The 6362-nt window shown below is 43.7% G+C and overlaps 1 long non-coding RNA gene across 2 annotated transcripts; it reads right to left on the bottom strand.

Moving 5' to 3' along the window:
* Positions 1 to 1687: 1687 nt before the first annotated feature.
* LOC113923688 lies at positions 1688 to 3973 on the bottom strand. 2 transcript variants are annotated; one of them, XR_003520399.2, is made up of 4 exons: positions 3471 to 3973; positions 3003 to 3058; positions 2576 to 2654; positions 1688 to 2468 (listed from the first exon to the last, which is right to left on the bottom strand). It is a non-coding gene; the product is annotated as an uncharacterized LOC113923688 (long non-coding RNA). The 2 variants fall into 2 exon arrangements; XR_003520400.2 differs by having other exon boundaries at positions 1688 to 2423.
* Positions 3974 to 6362: the final 2389 nt, after the last annotated feature.

Below are 6362 nucleotides of genomic sequence, written 5' to 3'. Positions count from 1 at the left end.
CAAAATCCCACCTTGATGTAGCTTAAGCAGAACACAAGGAATTTATTGAAAAAATACTGACCTATCTCACATAACCAAACCGCGGGACAGACACAGAAATAATGGGGCCTTGGAAACTCTGAAAGCCAGAGGCATACACGTCCTTAAATGCTTGCTCACTCCCTACCCACCCCCCTTTTGCCCTGGGACTGGTATCCTGCAGTGACTGTCACCAAGAGAGACTGATTCACATTCTTTCCTGTCCCAATTCAAAAATCCCTGAGGTGGGATGGGATTGGCCCAACTTGGACCAGGTATCTAGCCCTGAATCTGTCAACTATAGCCAGCATAGATGTACCACTGGAGGCTCCTGGAGCCCATCCACTGTGAGTGGACACCATCCCAAGGAAGGAGAAACCACCCTAAGCTGGGCACTCACCCCTTTGTATATTCGCTACAAAACTAACTGTAATGATTATTTAACTTTGAGCAGCTCAAATTTAATTCCAAAATTTTATGTCATTACACTGAGGCTTCAATCAGATTATTATTAAGCAAAACATAATTAATAAAAAACCATAATGGTGCACCAATACCAAAGAAGCGGCCTGGGTTCTCTGTAGGGTCTCTTGGCTCTCTCCGGTTCAAGAGAATATAGGTTCTTTACTATATGAACTCCCTGATCAGAAGCCCATTAACATATGAGCTGCCTGGATGCTTTACTAACACACTGCTTTGAGAGAGCATTAACTCTTAGTGTATGATTATTAAAATTAATGTAACCTAGGTTAACTATACCTGAAGACTTTCTTCACCCCTAAACCATGCACGTGGTGGTCAGACAACAGAGATAATAGTATAAAAATAAAATGAAAAATGACAAATGGAGAGGAGAGGTATGACTGGATGGATTAGTCATGACATCTATTTCCAAAAGAAGAGACACCTAGACTGATAATGTGGCCAAAGAAGAAATTAATGACAGTTGATAATGCTCACTCATCTTTCCTGGATCACTTAGGCATCATATTCTCCAGAAAGCTTTCCCTGAACCCTCAACTCTGGGTTCAGCTGGTTTCTCATGTAGTCTCATAGCCCATATCCTACTATATTGCAATTTCCTCTTTTTTTTTTAAGGATTTTATTTATTTATTTGACAGTGAGAGCAAGAAAGCAAGAGAGGGAGAGGGAGAAGTAGGCTCCCCATTGAACGGGGAGCCCAATGCGGGCCTCGATCCCAGGACCCTAAGATCATGACCTCAAATGAAGGCAGATGCTTAACTGACTGAGCCATCCAGGTGCCCTGCACCCTGCAATTTCCTCTTGATTTATCTATATCACCCACTAGCCTATGTGTGGGCCCTGTGCTGACAAGGGCCACACAGATACAATTCACCATTGTATTCCCAGGGCTTAACACAACGCCTGGCATATAGAATGCACTCAGTAAACATCTGCTATGTTATTAAGCCGGGTGTAGGTGACGTAAGTTAACTTCAGGGCTTGGGCAAGGACTATCACAGTCCTCGTGGCAGGGCAAACATCCGATTAAATGGCCCTGATCTAAAAAAACTTCCTCTATCCAGAAAGATTATAGGATAATTGAACAAGAGTAAAATGAATACGCTATTCATGCAGGTGTTACAAAATACAACAGATTTATTAAGAATTAGCCCTGAGAAGTCTTGGGAGGTCAGCAAAGAAGGAAGGTGTAGTGTCCTTAAATGCCTTTGGAGCCCCTGGCTAATTGGGTTCATGGTCTTCTCCCTTGGACTCTCACCAAGTCAGGGGATGAATATAATCTAACCTCTTACTTAGTTAAAATGTGTCCTCTCTGTCCTGCCCTGGTGACCTCACAGCACCTGAGAGCATCACAACACTCTTGAGAGGGTGTCCGAATGCAATAAAGAATTTTCAGAGAGCCAGTGGCGGCTGCTATCCTATGGGCAGAGAGGGTGAGAGAGGCAGCTCATTAATGTCGAACAGGAAAATCATCAAAATTCCTTCTTTGCTGTCCTCAGTGGAATAGCCCACAGTAACCACAAAGTTTTGCAAGATAGTCTTTTGTTTTTGAAAATTTATTATTCCCCCCACCAATGGCTCTAGCTGAAATAATCCCAATTCTCTTAACCTTTCTTCAGAAGGTCTGTTTAATCAATTTTTATTGCGTTCCTCTGGGCCCTCTCCAAGTCCGTTAGATTTTCTTCAATCCTGAATTGGACAAAGTACTTTAATAAGGGTTGCCCCCCACTGCCCCAGGAGTGGGCAGTGGCGATGTCCTGATGTGGAACTGGCCTGAGATCTTGCGTGTGAAAGCATTTTGTGAAGTCTTGAGCAGCATCCAAAGGGAAGAGATGATTATGAGCCTGTACATCTCTAACTGAGCTCTCCTCGTTCCCAAGAAGAAAGAAGAAGGAATGCTCCCATCATTTATTCACCTGCGCCTTTAACAAAGATGTATCGTGCAATCGTTTGTGCCAGACACTGTACTAGGCACAAAAGATATAATGATAAATCACATCTGGCCTCTATTCTCCAGGAAATAATGGCACTCGTAATGGAAGTACTCAAAAAAAAAGGGGGGGGGTAATCTTACCAAGAAACAGTCCAGATGTTTTTGCATCTATCGCGTCATTCAAGCCTTCCAGCAAGTCCACGTGTAGGAATTTTTATTTCTGGTATAAAGAAGAAACTGAGGCTCAGATAGACTACCCAGAGCTACACTGAAGAAAGTAACATGCGAAGCTATGGTTTTATTCCTCTGGGGGATGTCTTCCTGTCTGCTGTCAGGGTGATCTCTGTGCTTGAAGCATCCAGCGCCCTCATGCTAGTCCCCAGCATGGAGGACCCCCGGGGCTCTAGGACTGACCACACGGGGTCAGCGCCCCTCCCACACCAGCCACTGCAAACTCTCTGGGCAGAACCCAGCCCCTCCCTCAGCGCCCTGCTAACCCTGAGCCAAGGTTAAGCGTCTGTGTTCTGGGAAACTACACATGGGTTAAAGGGCTGGGCCTGCGGCCTACCCGGGTATCTCTGAGCGGCTGAGCAGGTAGCCTGGGCTGTGTCTCTCTCTCCCCACCTGGAAAAATGAGATAATCTCACCAACCTGGTTCTGTTGTGGTGGTAGTTCATAAAATGCTTCATAGGATGCCTGGGTGTTCGATAACATTAACTGTCACTAGCGGTGTTGCTATTACTGCTGTTCCTTATTATTATTAGGACCGCAGTCGTAAATCAGACAAACCAAAGCCTCTTTACATTTTCCTGAGTGATTCCTGACATACTTGGCATCAGTCTGTAAGAGGGACTTATTAAATACTAATGTTATTTTTACAAAACATTAAATATTAAAACAAATGTTAAATACTAATATTTCAAAGGCTTTACTTATTTCCTCTAAAAATTCTGTATGGGTTTGGAAAAACAGCCACCAGCGCCTTGTGGTCTGAACATTCCCAAATATAAATTCACTGAACATGACAGATACCCACCAGCTGTTGATCCGAGTGCTCCTCCTGGGCACACAGTGAGGCTACTGGCCCCAACTGCTCTTGTAGTTAGTAGGTAGGTGTGACCATGTGAGTCAGCTTTAGCCAGTGGAATGGGGGAGGAAGTAGTTTATGCTTCTTGCAGGCCCAGAGGACAAAACCATCTTAAGCACGAGTCTTCACTCTCTGTATTAGTTAGTTATTGCCATGTAACAAATCACCCTATGCCTCAGCAGCCGGAAGCAACACATATTTATTATCTCACACAATTTCTGAGGCTCAGGAATCCAGGAGTGGTTTTCCTGGGTGCTTCTAGCTCAGGGTCTCTCGTGAGGTTGCAGTCACGCCATCCATGGGGACCGTGTGTCATTTTACCATTGACTAGATCTGGAGGATCCACTTCCCAGGTGGCCCCCTGACAGGGCTTGGCTCCTTGCTGGTGGTTGGCAAAAGGCCTTGGCTCCTCACCACATGGGCCTCCCTCTCCACATGGCTGCCTGAGTGTCCTTGTGATGTGGCACCTGGCTTTCCCCAAAGTGAGCAATCGGAGAAAGAGAATGCAAGCCGGAAGCTGCCATGCCTTTATGATCTCATCTCTGGAGTCACATGTCATCGCTTCTGTTTTTCTCTGTTCATTAGAAGCAAGTTCTTAAGTACATCCACACTTAAGAGGAAGGAAATAAGGTGACACCATTTCGAGCACATATGAAGTGTATGCACATAAAAAGACCACCAAGGGTATGTGACCATTTTAAAACCACCTCATTCTTTTTCACCATCTTCCCACTGTAACAGGGTGGAGATGCAAGATGGAAGGAGTCCATGTCCCCAAATAACCACCTGCCTGGAGCAGTGCCTCCCTTCCACCCACCTGACACCGTGATGAGTGAGAAATCAACTTCCATTATGTGAACCCCCTGAGTCTGAGGGAGTCCTGCCTCCCCTGGCTAGCTCCCTGCATTACAAAGAGTGGAGTATGTGTTTTCCAATAACATTTTGGCAAAAACGTTTCATGGTATGAAAATATGAGCTAATTACTATATGTAATATACATAGCAAGAGCTTTAAAATTTGAATTTGGCATAAAGGTTGTATTTGTAACCCTTCCTGCCATTAGGAGCTCCAACCCTTCCTTTTTTTTTTTCCACAAAGCCCTGAAGGGCTGAGTCCCGAACCTGCATTCCTTCACTCCCTGGACCTGAGGTCATAAGGTCATAAAGGTCTGCAGCTTTCCCCACCATGTCCAGTTTCTGCATTCTCAGCCTCTGCTTTACTAATTTCCCCAAAGATTTTAGTTCAACTGACTTCAAAGCTCTATATTCCTTCCAGGAGCCTTGAAAGAAAGAAAACACATTGGTTCCCAGAGTGACTTTTGCCAATAAAGAGAAGTATTTCCTCCATCAAGCTGCCCCGCTTGGTTCTCTTACCCTTTGAAGTGAGAGTTTGTAGAAATCTTAGTTGCTTCAAACTTGGATTTACAACTTTTAAGCTCCAGTTCTTCATTTACTGATTTTTGCAAACTTAAAAACCTGCCATTGATTTTTTTTTTTTTTTAGAAAGAAAACAGGGCACATTTCTCAAAGCATTTTTTTAATGTGTGAAGAGAAAATAACATCATTATCCAACAGACAAATAAAAATGTTTTCTCCATAATTCCAATGTAAAAAGCCTTAATCTTCGGGGTAGATTGTATTAATCTACACCCCCCACCCTCATATCTATTCCCTTTGCCATATTCATCAGAGCCATTTATTATTAAAACTGAATAAATGATTGTTCTTTAAGCCAACATGTTTGGGAATAGTTTGTTCTGCAGCAATAGCTGCATGATACAGAAACTGGTACCTAGAAGTGCACGTTGCTGTGACAAAAACCTAAATTATGAGGCAGTAGCTTTGGAACCAGAGGGTATAGGGAGGCTGGGGAAAATGGTCAAAAAAGTTGTTAAAGAAAGCTAGAGAGGTGGTTAGAAAACTTGAAGGAAGCTAAAGAATGGTGGCCTCTATTATGTAGACATGAAATGTTGGGCTAAACTGTCCTCTATGGTAACTTCGAAGATAGGAAATGTATCTAATAACCTTTGAATTTGTCCAAGGAGATCTCTAGCCTGAATGTTGAAAGCATCAGCTGGTTGCTTTTAGCTCTTTATGACCAGGTACTATGAGAGAGAGGAACACAAGCGAGAACTAGCAAATTTGCAAACAAAACCGAACCATAGCCCACAAATGCAGGAAACTGCTAGTCTGAAAATAAAGTGGTTTCTCATATCCAGTTTTTCCAAGCAGTAAGAGGTTCTCAAATTAAGATGAATCCTGCAAGCAAAGATCTAGGGCACTGCAGGAAGACATGCCCTCAGGCAAAGATCAAATCAGGAGTTTGGTTGCACACCCCTCCTTAAAACCTCTGGAAGAAATAAAGTATCTTCTCAGATGCGTGCGCGCGCACACACACACACGCACACACACACAGTGCTTCTATAAAGCTTAGAAGATGGTCCCACAGCAACCAGTTATGCCCAAAATAGGAGTAATTAAGTCTGGAGAGGAAAACCTCCCTTAAAAAGAAGTGCTGGTCTGGCCTTTGGCAGAGAGTGAACGAACTCAAATTAAATATATAGAAAACCCGCAAGTTTATAGAAAAAGCTCTGTTGGTGGAAGCATTACCAGCCTGAGCTCGAGGAGACTGACATTGTAAAATGGTTCTTGGGTCTCCAGCTTTCTTGGGGTAGGAAGGAAGCTAAGTATCCACTCAAAGGGACAGGAAGAAAGCTAATATCTACTCCATTTTCAGAAGTGGACAACAGATTTATGGAAAAGGAAAGACATCTCTGAGGGAGAAGCCAGGAGCTATAGAGAACAGTGAACTGGGAGCCACACCAGGGGAGCAGAACTGAAG

This window comes from Zalophus californianus, chromosome 15, assembly GCF_009762305.2.
Source record: "Zalophus californianus isolate mZalCal1 chromosome 15, mZalCal1.pri.v2, whole genome shotgun sequence".
Taxonomy (NCBI): domain Eukaryota; kingdom Metazoa; phylum Chordata; class Mammalia; order Carnivora; family Otariidae; genus Zalophus; species Zalophus californianus.
This window is presented reverse-complemented; position numbering and strand designations above follow the sequence as displayed.